The sequence below is a fragment of the Lepus europaeus genome, unplaced genomic scaffold (genome assembly GCF_033115175.1).
Source record: "Lepus europaeus isolate LE1 unplaced genomic scaffold, mLepTim1.pri SCAFFOLD_29, whole genome shotgun sequence".
NCBI classification, from domain to species: domain Eukaryota; kingdom Metazoa; phylum Chordata; class Mammalia; order Lagomorpha; family Leporidae; genus Lepus; species Lepus europaeus.
The window spans coordinates 2254700-2271427 of NW_026909167.1; the positions used below are offsets into that span (position 1 = coordinate 2254700).

The 16728-nt window shown below is 38.0% G+C and overlaps 1 pseudogene; it reads left to right on the top strand.

Annotated features, from left to right (window-relative positions):
• Nucleotides 1-2796: 2796 nt before the first annotated feature.
• On the top strand, nt 2797-3189 carry LOC133754822 (small ribosomal subunit protein uS8-like; annotated as a pseudogene).
• The last annotated feature ends 13539 nt before the right edge of the window (nt 3190-16728 follow it).

Sequence of the window (16728 nt, forward strand, 5' to 3'; positions counted from 1 at the left end):
TCTTTTATTAAGAAGACAGTAAATAAACAGGAAATCCTTATTATTTTCTTTTGGGAACATAGCATCTCATAGAAGATGCAATAAGATAAGGACATGAAATAAAAAACAAATTTAGAGCACATCTAGTTCACAGAGATACAAATGTTACCAGGAAAATATATGAATTAAAAAATACATAGAAACACTGTTGGCCAATAAGAAGATATACATCCTAAAAATGCAAGAGAAGAGATAGTAATATTTCCAAATAAGCAATATAAGTAATCCTGTAGATGCAAAATATTAGAATGTCATATGATTAGTTAAATTAAATGTTAAAATATATTTAATAAGATATTAAATATAAATAATATAAAATGTTAAAAATAAATTTATTTTTCATGACCTTTTTGCTTATTATTTTCATAAAATGTATTCTCCAGATATTCTGAAAACCCTTTGTATGCAAGGATTTAAAAAAAAAGTTGTTACTCCAAAATTAAATACAATAAATGTAAAACATTAAAAATAAAATATTTAATAAAATTCAGATAGAATATTGTTACAAGAGCAATTAAAAACAGCCATGTTGTTTAACATTGTCTAAAATAAGTCTAAAACAATTTAACTAATTCAGGACTGCCTATACTCACTTAAGGCTATAAATTTCCATGAAGCATTGATTTATCTGGCATCTTTGTATTTTCTTCTGTGTTTCTCAGCTTGTTCCTGCATGTGCTTGCTAACTCCAGGTGTGTCTGTCTCTATGTGCCTGAAGCTATGCCTGGCTTCTTGTGTTCACATTTCTATTCCTGAAATTCATGTGTTCTCTCTGTGTTACCATCTCAAATAACTGCATCCCTACTTTGATGTCTGCAGTGCCAGCATCCCATGTGGGTGCTTGTTTCAGTCCCAGCTGCTCCACCTCCAAGCTAGCTCTCTGCTATGGCCTGTGAAAGCAGTAGAAGATGGCCCAAGTCCTTGGGCTCCTGCACCCATGTGAGAGATCCAGAAGAAGCTCCTGGCTCCTGGCTTAGGATTAGCTCAGCTCTGGCAATTTGGGGAGTGAATCACTCAATGGAAGAACTCTCTCTCTCCCTCTCTCTCTCCCTCTCTCTCTCTCTCTCTGCATCTGTAATTCTGCCTTTCAAATGATCAAACAAATCTTTAAAAAATGGAAGTGTGTCATTGTAACAATTAAAAGAAAAATGAGAAAAGCAGGAAGTTAGGAGTGAGCAGGGAGGGAGCATATTGTGGGGAGTGTCATTATGTTGTTAAAACTGTATATATGAGGGTTTGGCGCTGTGTATAATGGACTAAGTCTCTGCCTGAAGTGCTGGAATCCCATATGTGCACCAGTTTGAGTTCCATCTATTCCTCTTCCAGTGCAGCTCTCTGCTATGGCCTGGGAAAGCAGCAGAAGATGGAGATAATGCTTGCAGCCCTGCACCTGCAAGGGAGACCCAGAAGAAACTCCTGGCTCCTGGCTTTGGATTGGCCCAACTCTGGCCATTACAGCCATTTTGGGAAGTGAACCAGTGGATTGAAGACCTTTCTCTCTGTCTCTCCCTCTCTCTGTCTGCAACTCTACCTTGCAAAACAAATAAAATATTTTTTAAAACTGTATATATGAAAAGCAAAACAGTTAAAAACAAAAAATAATGAAAAGATTTGACATAAAATTATTTTAAAAATATTTGATGAGCCAAAAAAGAAGGTAGTAAAGGAGAAATAGAGTTATAAATCATATGAGAAATATAGAAATGTAGTCAAGTGACAGATAATTTCAGCCATATTTAGAATTAGTTCAAATATAGTTGAGCTGATAGAGATTGTCAAATGTGATAAAAATAAGACATTTGAGCATGTTGTCCACTTGTATCCTATGTAAAATACTAAGACAGAAGCATACTTAAAATGAAAAAGCGGAAAATATATGCTACACAGAAATGAATGCATAGAAAAGTTAAGACAATTGCATCTCATATTTGAGAACCTTAGTGATACTCAGCTATGGCTCACAACCTCAGCTTCCTGCTATTGAAGACCCTGGGAGGTAGCAGTGGTGACTCAAATATTTGAGATCTTGTCACCTATGTGGTAGACGTGGATTGAGGTTGTTTATGTTTTTGTTGTTGTTTTTTCCAGCTTTGGCTCAGCCCAGTCTTGACTATTGTGGGTATTTGGTAGAATGAATCAGGCACCAGGATCTTTCCAGCTCTAGCTTTCTCTATCTCCCTACCTCCCAAATAAATAAAAAAAAATTTAGGAGGCCAGCACTGTGGTGTAGTAGGCTAAGCCTGCACCTTCAGTACCAGAATGTAATATGGGAACCAGCTTGCATCCCAGCTGCTCCTCTTCCAATCCAGCTCTCTGCTATGGCATAGGAAAGCAGCTGAATATGGCTCAAGGGCTTGAAGAAGCTCCTGGCTCCTGGCTTCTGGCTTCAGATCAGTTCAGCTCCAGCCATTGCAGCCATTTGGAGAGTGAACCAGTAGATGGAAAACCTTTCTTTCTGTCTCTCCTTCTCTGTCTTTAACTCTACCTCTCAACTAAATAAAATCTCAATAAATAAATAAATAAAAACATAAACTACACTTATCATAAAATGCTCAAATGGACATCTTACTTGATAGCAGACAAAATAAAGGTCAGTACAAAATCTATTAATGCAGATATAGACTTTCCATGTAACAAATTGATAATACATCAGGATGATATAACACTTAAAATATTAATGTGCCAAAAATAAAGCCTTGATAACTCCATGCTCTTGCCCCTCCCATCCTCTTTCCATCATCTTTCTGTGCCCCTATGATGGTGCCCATGAATGTCCTGGCCGATGCTCTCAAGGCAACAGCAGTTCCAAGAGAAGAGGCAAATGCTAGGTTCCTACTAGACCATGCTCCAAAGTCATCATCATGTTTTTAACTGTGATGATGAAGCATGGTTACATTGGAAAATTTGAAATCATGGATGATCACAGAGCTGGGGAAATTGTTGTGAACCTCGTGGGTAAGTTAAACAGGTGTGGAGTGATCAGCCCCAGATTTGATGTGCAATTGAATGATCTAGAAAATATGGAAGAATAATCTGCTTCCATCTTGCCAGTTTGGTTTCATTGTACTGAGAACCTCAGCTGGCAACATGGGCCATGAAGAAACACTACTAAAACACACAGGAAGGAAAATCCTGGGATTCTTTTTTTAGCAATGTAACATTCACATACAAATAAAAGCTCAATGGACCAAAAAAAAAAAGCCTTAAATGGCATGAAATAGAAACAATATAAATAAACAAGAAAAAGTATCCACAATTAAACCTAGATAATACTCTTTAGTAGTCAAAAAAGAGATAAAATATATCAATATCGACATTAATAACAATATATTGACCTGATGTTTACAGAGGATTATGTGGAACACTTAGCAAGACAGAAAATATGCCGAGTTACAAATGATGTCTCAATACTGAAAATGTGAAATGTTCCCTCCTAACACAATAAAATTAAATTAGAAATCAGTAAGATAAAAGGAAATGCAGAAGAGCCTCAAATATTTAAAAATAAAATATCCTTCTATAAAATCCAGGAATGAAAGAATAAATCACAAAGTAAATTATGATATATATGATCAAAATGAAAATGTATCATAGCAATGGCATTACTGGTAGTTCTATGGAAATCAGAATTTCTTTCCTACTCTCATCTTTGAAGTGGAAATCAATGCCCTTTGAATGTGGGCTGGCATGACCAACTTAACCAACACAACTTGCATATTTGAAACGCTAAGAAAAAAAGAAACACTAATAGAAGTCAATGTGAGCAAAAAATTCTACTTTAACAGGAAATGTGCTAGATTTAGATTGAATATTATTTTTAAAATAAATAACAATCATTTCATATTTTGGTATAATATCAAGCTTTAAAATATCATAGCTCAAAGCAATTAAAGCATTTAATATGAAGGATTAAATAGGCATTTCTACAATGAAAATACACAAATGATTCCTTAGCATACAAAATGATAAGCACATTAAGATACCACTTTCCATTCAATTCAATTTTCATTATTTTGAAATTTGTTGGCAAAGCTGGAGAAATTGAAACCCTAATAACTTCCTAGGATAAATATAACATGATGTCACTGTATGGAAGAAAGTACTGAAATTCCTGAAAAATACTCCATGTAAAATTAATGTATGATCCAGCAATTCCACTGCTAGGGATACAATCAAAATAAATGAAAACAGGGCCAGAACAAGTCTTGTACACATATATTCATAGAAGCATTATTCACAATAATGAACAGCGAGAAGAAAACCAAGTTTACAGGGAGAGATAAAGGGAAAAAGAATATTGTGTATTAATTAATTATTGATACTAATACTGACAGCAGTTCTAATACATAATGTGTACTGAATGCAAATGAAGAATAATGTATTCCTTGTTGTAAAAATAGAGTGATGATAATAGAGTGGATTTTTCTAATCCAGGATCCCCTTAGGATTAAGACCTGTGGGCAATTTTCTACCAATTACTAATGAAAATATGTAGTCATGCACCTCAGATGTCTGATCATGTTTTTATTAAATTACCTCATTAATATCTTCTTTAGGAACAAATATCAACATCACTTTCCCTCACAATGCCCCAAAGATCTGAGCCCCAAATTAACCATCATTATTAATTCAGTTTATATGCTGCAGATGTTTTCTCATGCATTTATAACCATATCTATATAAAATATAGATTGTATTACACAGAGAGATATCACATAATATGTAGCCTTGAATTTAGAATATTACTTTTTGAGATATTAATTACAAAATGTGAAATCATTAAATATAGACATTAAAAATTTTAGGATTCATAGCACTCTTAAACAACCTTATTAAATATGAATGTAACCCACTTGTAATTCACCTATTTGAAGTGCACAATTCAATGGCTTTAACAGATATGTGTAACCATATTGAATGTCAAGTTTAGAATATCTTGCCACCTCAAAAATAAACTCAGTAAAAATAAGAAAGAGAGTGGGTAGGAACAAGGGAGGGAATATAAGGTGAGAAGTATCAGGTTCTTAAAATTGTATATATAAAACAAATGAAATTTGTTCCCTTTATATAAATAAAAACTAAAAAAGTAAGCTCAGTACCCCTTCTATCTCTTCACTATACCCTCATCCCTGTAACCCTAAGTATTCCTCTAACCATAAGTCGTCTTCTTCTTCTTCTTCTTCTTCTTCTTCTTCTTCTTCTTCTTCTCCTTCTTCTTCTTCTTCTTCTTTTGACAGACAGAGTGGACAGTGAGAGAGAGAGAGACAGAGAGAAAGGTCTTCCTTTGCCGTTGGTTCACCCTCCAATGGCCGCTGCAGCCGGCGCACCATGCCAATCAGAAGCCAGGAGCCAGGAGCCAGGTGCTTCTCCTGGTCTCCCATGTGGGTGCAGGACCCAAGCACTTGGACCATCCTCCACTGCCTTCCCGGGCCACAGCAGAGAGCTGGACTGGAAGAGGAGCAACTGGGACAGAATCTGGCGCCCCAACCAGGACTAGAACCTGGTGTGCCGGTGCCTCAGGTGGAGGATTGGCCTATTGAGCTGCGGCGCCGGCCCCTAAGTATTCTTCTAACCTTAATATATGACTGCTGTGAACATTGCATGTGATGGATTATGGGATCCAAGGGTGCCCAATGTGGAGCCTGCATCCAAAAGTGAGGTCTCAGCCCATTCCCCTGCTGCACTCATCCAGAACAATAGCAATGGGAATGTGGGAAAAGTGGAAAAATGGGGGCAGTCTTGTCACACCCAGAATATTAGCAGGCCAACTAGCAGGGAAGGAAGCCACACATTGGCTGCACATGTCTGGACTAAAGTTCCCATTTCTTTGAGTCAGGAAAGGAGGGGAGAGGAGCAGATTTGGATACAAAGACCACTGGGTCTTAATCAATGCTCTTAATGAATCAGAAGATTTTCTTTGGAAACTTTTTTTTCCACCTGCTATATGACCCTGGAACCATTGACAGGACATTTAAATGACTGCATTTTTGCTTTCTTTCTAAGGAATTTTCATAAATTTAATGGGATGGGGATCTGGCATGCCATAACTTTTCCTACAAACTATTCAATTTTAATCTGTGAATGCTAAGTAACTTGTAAATTATTTTTACAATTACCACATAATACTCATTTGCTACTAAAAACAAATAAACCAATGAACTTTCAGTATTCTGCTGAGTTTGTCACATTATTATCAATGATCTTTGGTGTCTTTGAATAAGCTAATGTGACACATGTGCCATTAAAATTTAATATTTTTATTATAAATTTTGTAATAGTCATATCTACTTTAAGTTGCTCAAATTAGTGCAAACATTAAAAATACATCTAACAACAAATATGAAAAACTATTAGCTATTATGTAAAACTGGCAAGGAATTGGAAAATTTACAATAATTCACCATACACTTAATTTGGTAAATAAAGCTGAAAAGACAAAAAGAAGCATTTCTCAAACCTGTTGCTACAATAATAGATTTATACTTTCTGGAAATGTATCTTTCTTTTTGTCATATAATCATGATTTCTAATTTAGAGTAACATCAATCTAAACTTTGCAAAATCATTATCAGAAGACATCTACTGATCAGTACTTTTATAAAGTATAGTTTTAGTTTTTTCATACTTGTGTTTATTTTTAGTAGCTATGAGTGGTAAATATAATACATACCTTTATACAATTGCCCATGCCACTTTTTATGTCTCTTTAGTTTTCATATTTTCTACCATTCAATCTTATGGGTTACTATATTGATTTTACCTGAACACAACTTTTAGAAATTTCCATATTACTTTGTGTACTTGTACACAACTATTTAAGATGAATGTTTGTATTGCTTCTCAACCATTTAGCTAAGAACAGATGTAAAGTGTGTGTGTATATTTGTGTGTGTGTGCAAATGACCATATTATACAGAAATAGCACAGAAAATAATACTGGGAGGAATGCTAACCCTCATTTCAAACATGAAGTCTACCTTTTCCTGGTTTCCCCTGTGGCAGAGCACCAGACCCCTTTTCACCAAAATTTATATCTTGCAGTCCTAAATCCCAACGTGACTGGATTTGGAGATTGGGCCTTTAAAGATTTAATAAAGGAAAATTGCATCAAAAATTTGAGGCCCTAATCAAAAATAACTGGTATCCTTAAAAGATAGAGACATCAGAGATGTACATGGGTGGAAAAATGCTAGGTGAGGACACAGCAAGACTGTGGCTGATGGGACTCCATAGAGAGAGGCCTCAGAAGAAATCAAGGCTACAAACATCTTGATCTTAGGCTTCAGACATACAGAAGTATGCAAAATAAATTCCTGTGATTTCAACCACCGCATCTGTGGTAATAATATTATGTTGACACTGGAAAGTAATACACGGGGCCAGCGCTGTGGTGCAATGGGTTAAAGCCCTGGCCTGAAGTGCGGGCATCCCATATGGGCACTGGTTCTAGTTCTGGCTGCTCTTCCTCCGATCCAGCTTTCCGCTGTGGCCTGGGAAAGCAGTTCATCTTCTAGATGGCCCAAGTTCTTGGGCCCCTGCACCCACATGGGAGACCGGAGGAAGCTCCTGGCTCTTGGCTTCAGATCTGGCCATTGTGACCATCTAGGGAGTGAACCAGAGAATGAAGATCTCTCTCTCTGTCTCTACCTCTCTCTCTGACTCTGTTTTTCAAATACATAAAATACATCTTTTTTTTTTTTTAAAAAGTAATACACACCTATCTCTGATGTTTACTTGCAATCTCCTGTAAGGGCCAAGCACAGGGGGCTTTCAGAGAAATAATGGAAATTGAAAAGTCTTACTCCATGTGCCTAAAAGCCTAAACCAGAAAAAGAAAGAAATGAAAGATATGAGAAAAATGTCCACAGTAACCTAAAAGAGAAATAAAGTGCAAAAAATAAATTATTTGTACATGTGTATTTTTAAGAGCCCATCATTTAATACAGTTAGAGCACTAAAATTTTAATATAATTCCATAAAAAGTAAAAAAAAGGACACTGCCTTTTGTGCTTCTGCAGTTGCGAGTTACATTTTACAACTTCTTTTTTTTAAAGATTTATTTATTTACTTGAAAGAGTTACACAGAGAGAATGAGAGGCAGAAAGGGAGAAAAGCGTGATGGTCTTCATCCGCTGGTTCACTCCCCAATTGGCCAAAACAGCCAGAACTGTGCCAATCTGAAGCCAGGAACCAGGAACTTCTACTAGGTCTCCCATGTGGGTACAGGGGCCCAAGGAGTTGGGCCACCTTTGCTGCTTTCCCAGGCTATAGAAGAGAGCTGGATCAGAAGTGGAGCAGCCAGAACTCAAACAGGCACCCATATGGGATGCTAGCACTGCAGGTGGTGGCTTTAACCACTATGGCACAGCACTGGCCTCACATTTTACAGCTTCTAAAATGCATGTTTACAAAGCTTTGTGGGTGCAATCAATAGCATTGTTTAAATTACAATTTTATCTAGGAATCTTAACTAAATTTAAATAGAATACCATGTAAGATTGTAGGAAAAATTACTAAAAATAAGTAAGAAGGGACCAGCACTGTGGCATAGTAGGCTAAGCCTCCACCTGCAGCACTAGCATCTCATATGTGTGCCAGTTCCTGTCCTTGCTGCTCCTTTTCTGATCCAGCTCTCTGTTACAGCCTGGGAAAGCAGTAGAAGATGGCCCAAGTGGGAGACTCAGTAGAAGCTCCTGGCTCCTGGCTTCAGGAATGAACCAGCAGATGGAAGACATTTTTCTCTGTCTTTCCCTCTCTCTGTAACTGTACCTCTCAAATAAATAATCTTATAAAAAAGAAATATAATTTATTTACTGTTGCACTTAATTTAAATTATAATGTTGCTTTGAATTTCCGTAGTCAAAAGAACCAAATTATGTCATAGAAGCCAGAGAGATAGTAACAGCCTGAGTAAAGAATTAAAAGTAAATTAAGCTTTTTGGAAGTTATAACTTAGGTTGATAAAATGAGACTTCAGAGGCCCCAATGTAAAATAACTAAGATGGCTCAATATAAGGAAACTCAGGCCTTCAATGACTGAGCTTTATGAAGTAAGACCTAATTAACAAAATATTGCTTATTTCCATTGCATTTCCATTTAGCCCAATTTTGCCTCTTTTTAAACCTGAAAGAATAAATGGCACCTCAGGCATGGTGAATTACTATGACCCTAATTCTGTATGCCATTGATTGTGCCCAGATTCATTATGCAAAACACTAGCATATTTTCCCCAACTGAATAAATGAGTAAATGTATTCATATTTCAAATTAAGGCAAAAAGTTTTGTCCAGTGGTTTTTCAAAAGCCTCTCAGGGTCAGTATGCCTTCATCTTAGAAAAGGTCACAGTATGTCTCTTCACAGTACATATGGGGCTTTGCTATTTGTACAACCCCTTTATAGAGATACTAACTGTATCCAACTTCACCAGAATCAGTATGACATCATGTTTAATGACATTCTTCCTATAAGAGATCTGTTTAACACACTCAAGAGGAATGGAGTAGTCTAATACTTCTTCCTCTTGGGTTTTGGTGGAAATGTACTCCCTGCTTTCATGTGTTGATTAATCTCTTTGATGCTGCTACTTTACAAGTCAGCACATATTAAATGGGACCTCCTCCAGGAAAATACTCTATAATCAGTCAAAATAGGCAGGTGCCACAGCTCAATAGGCTAATCCTCTGCCTGAGGCACCGGCACACCGGGTTCTAGTCCCGGTCGGGGCGCCGGATTCTGTCCCAGTTGTTCCTCTTCCTTCCAGCTCTCTGCTGTGGCCCGGGAGTGCAGTGGAGGATGGCCCAAGTGCTTGGGCCCTGCACCCCATGGGAGACCAGGAGAAGCACCTGGCTCCTGGCTTCGGATCAGCGTGGTGTGCCAGCCACAGCGCACTGGCCGCAGAGGCCATTGCGGGGTGAACCAACAGAAAAGGAAGACCTTTCTCTCTGTCTCTCTCTCTCACTGTCCACTCTGCCTGTCAAAAAAAAAAAAAAAAAAAAGAAAAGAAAAAGAAAAAGAAAAAGAAAAAAAAGAGAAGAAAAGAAAAGAAAAAAAGAAAAAGAAAATCAATAGGCACTCTTCGTGATCCCAGAGACTTCTTCCACCTCGACACCTCCACAATCTTCCCTCATAGCTCCTGGATTCTCTGATGGCCACTAGTTCTCATGGTCTGTGAAGCAAAAAGCTGTCTCTCTTAGAACCAAGATATATACCAGTAAAATAAAATTTTCTGCCCACCTACTGTTGCCTGTAAATAGCCTCTCATAGGCCTCATGCCTTGTGACTTTTCCTACCCACTTGCTTACTCTGATTTTGGAAATTGAAGCAGCATACAAACCTGAGCATGGAGGCCAGTGCTATAGTCTGGTGGATTAGTCCTGCAGTGCTGGCATTCCACATGGGTGGCAGTTTGACTACCAGCTGCTTACAATCCAAGTAACTACTATTGTACCTGAGAAAGCAGCAGCAGACGTCCTAAGTGCTTGGGCCCTGCACCCAGTTGGGAGGACCAGATGGGGGCCCTGGCTTCTAGCTTCAGTGTGGCTCAATTCTAAGTGTTACAGCCATTTAAGGAAGTGAACCAGAGATGGAAGCTCTCTCTGTCTCTCTCTCTCTGTAACTCTGCATTTCAAATTTAAAAAAAACATGCAAATCAACTCATCAAAATCAATTAACTTAAAAAAAACACTTGATCATGGTTACGAAGTATTCTATAATACAAGATGGAGCCAAACCCAAGCCCTCTGTCATATTTCACTGTCAGAGATTGGCCTCCAGTGTTGCTAAGGTTAGATGTAAGGATACATAGGAAGGCCACCCCCAAATCAAACAGCAAAAGCTATTCAAATACAACTGCACCATTTGACTGAGTAGTACTTTTGGTCTGGGTGCATACATTGGCTTGAAATCCAGAGATCCAAACCTTAAAGGAAGCAACTGTATCAAGCAAACGTGACAAATGATGTGACCCACAGGCTGTCAGTTTTGGCTAGTATAAGTCTCACTATCCAAAGATGTTGTGACCAGATTAATAACCATATGAATACCCATAAAATCAAGTTACAGGCTAATGCTATAACTCAAACATCAGTCACAGGTGCTTTCATTGGCAAATGACCTGTCAGTTCATAGACATATTCTCAAATATGTGATAAAACCTATTTGTTAAAGAATTCCTCTCATTACCCATCAGTACCAAAATTGTGCCTGATGGATTCTGAAGCCTTGAACTGCAGTGACAGTGCCAGACTCCAATATCATCATTGCTAGCTCTGCACCCTCAAATTTCCTGGACTTAGCAATAGTTGCAAATCAATTTTCTATATCCAGTGTTGACATCGTATTACACAAACTACTATGGTCTTGAGATAGTCCTTGAATTCTCCCAAAACGCACACCCCATGCTTCCTTGCTTAAAACTACAACCTGGTAGAAGTTACTACTCTGTCATTCTAATAATCAGTAAAGATTTTCTTTTCTCCACCAGGAGTCAGCGGACTCATTTCTGTGAATGGATCCATTCCCTGAGAAAAGATAAAATATTCCTTATTTCCTTATCCCCTGTCATGCTGCAGCTTTCCATCATGAACCCTCATTCTGAGCCTCTGGCTATGACCCCCCAAAATACATATTTCCCTTACATTATGCACTGCTTCTCCTCTTCTGGGCCAGTTCTCTGCCTATCACCTGGGAAAGCAGTGGAAAATGGTCTGAGTGTGTGGGACCCTATACCCATAGGAGAGACATGGAAGAATCTCCTGGCTACTAGTTTCAGATTGGCTCAGCTGCAGCTGTTGCAGCCATTTTGGGAGTGAACCAGCAGATGGAATACCTTTCTCTTTGCCTCTCAAATAAGTAAATAAAATCTTTAAAGAAAAAAGTGAAAAAAATATAATGATGAAAAATGTTTACAAATGCACCCATATAAAGGGATCTTTAATAAGTATATTACTTATTCTTCTTATAAGTCAAAAAGTCACAATAGGAAGCCCACACACTCATTGCCAAGTAACAGTACATGGAAATGACCTCATATCCAAATATCAACACTGTGAAGAGAAAGACTTCAACAATGTGAGAACATTACAGAATTTGGTGAAAAAAAACAAGTTCACCTTGGTGCAAATAAATTTGAAACTACACATAGTTTTTCACAATATGTATTTTCCATATACTTATTAAAGATCCCCTTATATGGGTGCATTTTTACAAATGCAAACTATGTGTAGTTTCAAATTTATTTGCACCAAGGTAAACTTGTTTTTTTTCACCAAATTCTGTAATGTTCTCACATTGTTGAAGTCTTTCTCTTCACAGTGTTGATATTTGGATATGAGGTCATTTTCATGTACTGTTACTTGGCAATGAGTGTGTGGACTTCCTATTGTGACTTTTGGACTTATAAGTAAGAGTAAGTAAGGGGCTGCCACTGTGGTGCAGTAGGTTAATCCTCCACCTGTGGTGCCAACATCCCATAGGGGCACCAGTTCTAGTCCTGGCTGCTCCTTTTCCAATCCAGCTCTTTGCTATGGCCTGGGAAAGCAGAAGATGGCCCAAGTGCTTGGGCCCCTCCACCCACATGGGAGACAGAAAAAGCTCCTGTCTCCTGACTTTGGATTGGTGCAGCTCTGGCCTTTGCAGCCATTTTGGGAGTGAACCAGTGGAAGGAAGACCTTTTCCTCTGTCTCTCCTTCTCACTGTCTGTAATTCTGCCTCTCAAATAAATAAATAAAATCTTTTAAAAAAATAGGAAGAAAAAGTATGTTCCTCTTCCACTACATGGACACCTTGAAGAAAAAAAAAAAATCCAACGGCATGATGAGATAGGACCAATCTGCGAAAGAGTGCCTTCACTAAAAACCAAATCATTCAACACTCTGATATTGAACTTCCCATCTTTCAGATCTGTGACAAATAATTCAACTTTACTTAACCAATACATACTATAGTATTTTTCTATGGCAGCCCAAGAAATTTAAGAATAATGATGGCACCAAAATTGATGTATTTTTATAGCCTTGATTTAACTAAGAATAGATTCTGTATTGAGTTCTGGAATATGAACAATTTGTGTACTATTTAAATTAAAGGAATGTATTTTATAAACAGAAGAGAATGCATTTTGAGAGGTCAGATGAGTAAAGTTATAGACTGAATATTTTTATTTATATACATTTATTCATATAATCTATTTATTTAGTTTACTTTTTCTAATTTTATTTAAGGAATACAAACTTCATGAATTTCATTTATACAAATTTAGGAGCATAGCGATTCTTCCCACCCTACCACCTTACCGTTTATACTTCTATCCTTCTTTATCCTCCCTGTCCCTTTCCCATTTTTTACAAAGATCTATTTTCAGTTGCCTTACACTAAATAGAGAGTTCAACAAATTGTATGAAGAAAAAGCAAAAAAAAAAAAAAAAAAAAACATTGTTCCTCAACACTGAAGATAAGGGCTGTTCAAAATCACCACATCACAAAGTGTCAGTTTTATCACTATAGATTAAGTTTTAGGGACTCTATTAGTTACTACAGATCAAAGAGAACATATAGTATTTTTCTTCTTGAGACTGATTTATTTCACTAAGTATAATGGCTTCCAGTTGCCTGAATTTTGTTGCAGATGACAGGATTTCATTTTTTTTACCACTGTGTAGTATTCCATAGTGCATATATATCATAATTTATTTATCCAGTCTTCAGCTAATGGACATCTAGGTTGATTCCATATATTAGCTATTATGAATTGAGCTATGATAAACATGCAGTTACAGATCACTCTTTCATATGCTGATTTAATTTCCTTTGGGTAAATTCCTAGGTGTGGGGTGGCTGGGTAATATGGTAGGTCTATATTCATATTTCTGAGGTATCTCCATTTTTCTTCCACAGTTGCTGCATCAGTTCATATTCCCACTAACAGTGGATTGAGGGCCCTTTTCAGCACACCAAAGCTTTTTAAAATATAAGTAGAAGGGAGAGTATAAAATATGATAAAAATATGGTAAATACATAAACCAATAATGTAGCCATTTGTTATCAAGTACCATGTAATCTAGATAATTGGAAGTGCTATAGTTCTATATGACTGGCAGTCCAATAGATTTATACCAGTATCACCACAAACACATCAGCAATATTTGAGAGATTATGTTACAGAAGCCATGAAGTCATTAGACAACAGGAACTTTTCAGCTCCACTACAATCTGATGGAACCGCTGTCACACAAGTGACCCATCACTGACCAGACTGTTGTGCATAGCTGTACTTTCCAGTTGCTACATTATTAATGACCTTTTTTTCTGTTTGACATGGGCTCATTTACTCTGGCTCATTGGGTGCCTTTCACCTCACTGACAATCGGTACCATGTCAGAGATACAAAGTCTCCAAAACAAATTTCAAAGGTTCAAGTCCTGGTCGTTTCATCACCCCCTTCTCAACAGCCTTTCACAAGGTGTGTGTAAAATCAAGAATAATTAGCAATCTCAGTCACTTCTGTCACATTTATGTATTCATTGTCAAATCCATTTATTTTTTAACTAACTTCAACTTATATTCATTACTGCTTGTCAGTAAGTGATAACATATATGGCTCATGCAGTTCATGAACACCGTACATTTGTTAAATTTCAGGGCGAGACTTTAATGTTCAAAAAGAAAAATTATTCAGAGCAAGGGACAGGATTTTGTTTTCTAAAACATCTTTCATTTCTCAATTGAACTAAGAACAGGGTTTTCCGGATATACTTTATATATCAGGTTTGAGGGATATGGATAGATTTTTTTTAAAAAAAGAGAATGTCTTCATTCATGAATTATTTGAATAAATGGGACATCAGGACTCAGAGTCCAAATACAAACCTCACAAGCACACAAGAAAGAGTATAATGGGTACACAGGTTTTTAGAGCAAGGGAGATTGTGGCAGACACCCCCAAGATGCCATTTTCTCTCCCCTCAGCAGTCTCCTGGAAAATCGACATCCACTGAAAAGTACCCAGAAATTCCCTCCACAGTGGGTTCTGGGATCTCAGAGGAAGAAAGGAAGCCTCATGGTTGGGCTGGTTCTCTCTCCTAAGCCCAGGGGGAGGCCTCAGAACAGGAAGCCTCCTGCCTGAAGCCCTCACTCTGTCCTGCTTCCCATGCCTTCTGCAGGGCAGTGCCTGCTGCCCAGTCTTTGAGTTCCTTCAGGGCTTACCACACTGTCTTTCTCAAAGGTAAGGCCATGTTCAACCCCACCTCCCGTTGGCTTCAAGTCTCAACTCTTTCATAGAATTGCATCATTTCCTTGTGAGGCAAAGTCTCTTGTTAAATTTTTTTTCAATGTTTCATTAACATGCAATTGTTGTGCATTTTTGTAGGGTATGATGCAGTAGTTCAACACATGTACACAACACAAATGCATCAACTCAGGCCACAAACCTTTCCATTGTGTTTGGAGACTACTGGCTCTTTTCCGGTTCTTCATGCAATATATAATTCATTGTTGTGAGCCACAGTTGTCCACTGAGCAAGGCAACATTAGAACTTGCTACTTCTGACTGTGCTTGGGTGTCTATCATGCAACCTGCTTCTATTCTGCCTCTCTTCCACCCTTCCCAGTCTCTACTAATTCCAAGTTCAGACTTTTATTTAACTTCCACATGTGACAGGGAACACGTGGTATTTGTCTTTTGGTGTCTGCCTTTTTTCACATAATGCTGAGGCAATGTCACATCTAAACTGAACAGAGAAAACCATACATGACTTATACATATGTTTTCCAAGCAGTTTTATTCCATTATCTGAGAATTTAGCACCACTCTGCAGCCCTAAGTGCCATCAGAATACACTTTCACTATAGAACTGTCAAAACAGGCCAGCGCCGCAGCTCACTAGGCTAATCCTCTGCCTGCGGTGCTGGTACTCTGTGTTCTAGTCCCGGTTGGGATGCCGGTTCTGTCCCGGTTTCACCTCTTCCAGTCCAGCTCTCTGCGGTGGCCCAGAAAGGCAATGGAGGATGGCCCAAGTGCTTGGGCCCTGCACCCACATGGGAGACCAGGAGGAAGCACCTGGCTCCTGGCTTCGAATTGGCGCAGCACTGGCCATAGCGGCCATTTGGGGGGTGAACCAACAGAAGGAAGACCTTTCTCTCTGTCTCTCTCTCTGTCTAATTCTGCCTGTCAAAAAAAAAAAACTGTCAAAATACAATATGGCCCACAGTAAAACTTAGTAGGTAAATAATGTAACAAAACCAACTTCCTCCATACAGGGGCAGAACAATAATATTTTCACTTGTACTTGTGACTCAAGATACTAATATCTTACTAAATACATTTATCTCAAATCTCTGTGCCTTTTTCCCTGGCTTGAATATTTTCAGATTTAGCCTTGGTGGTGGTTAACATTGTAATCAAACTCATAAGTAAAGGGAGAGACTTGGCTTGTGGTAAAGGAGCTGAGGCACGAAGTGCACACTCAGCAGATTTCAAAGGTTTCCTCTGGAATATGTCAAAATATTGGAAAAGAATTGAGTGTCACAGCAAGTAGACTGCTGTACTAGGGGAGACTCTGTATTAGGGGAGGGACTTTGAAAATGGAGGGTTTTTTGTTTGTTTGCTTGCTTGCTGCTGCATAACCAAAAATACATCTTTTCTTGGGTTTCCTTTTATTTGTGAATCTTTCAACACAGAATCCTTGTATTT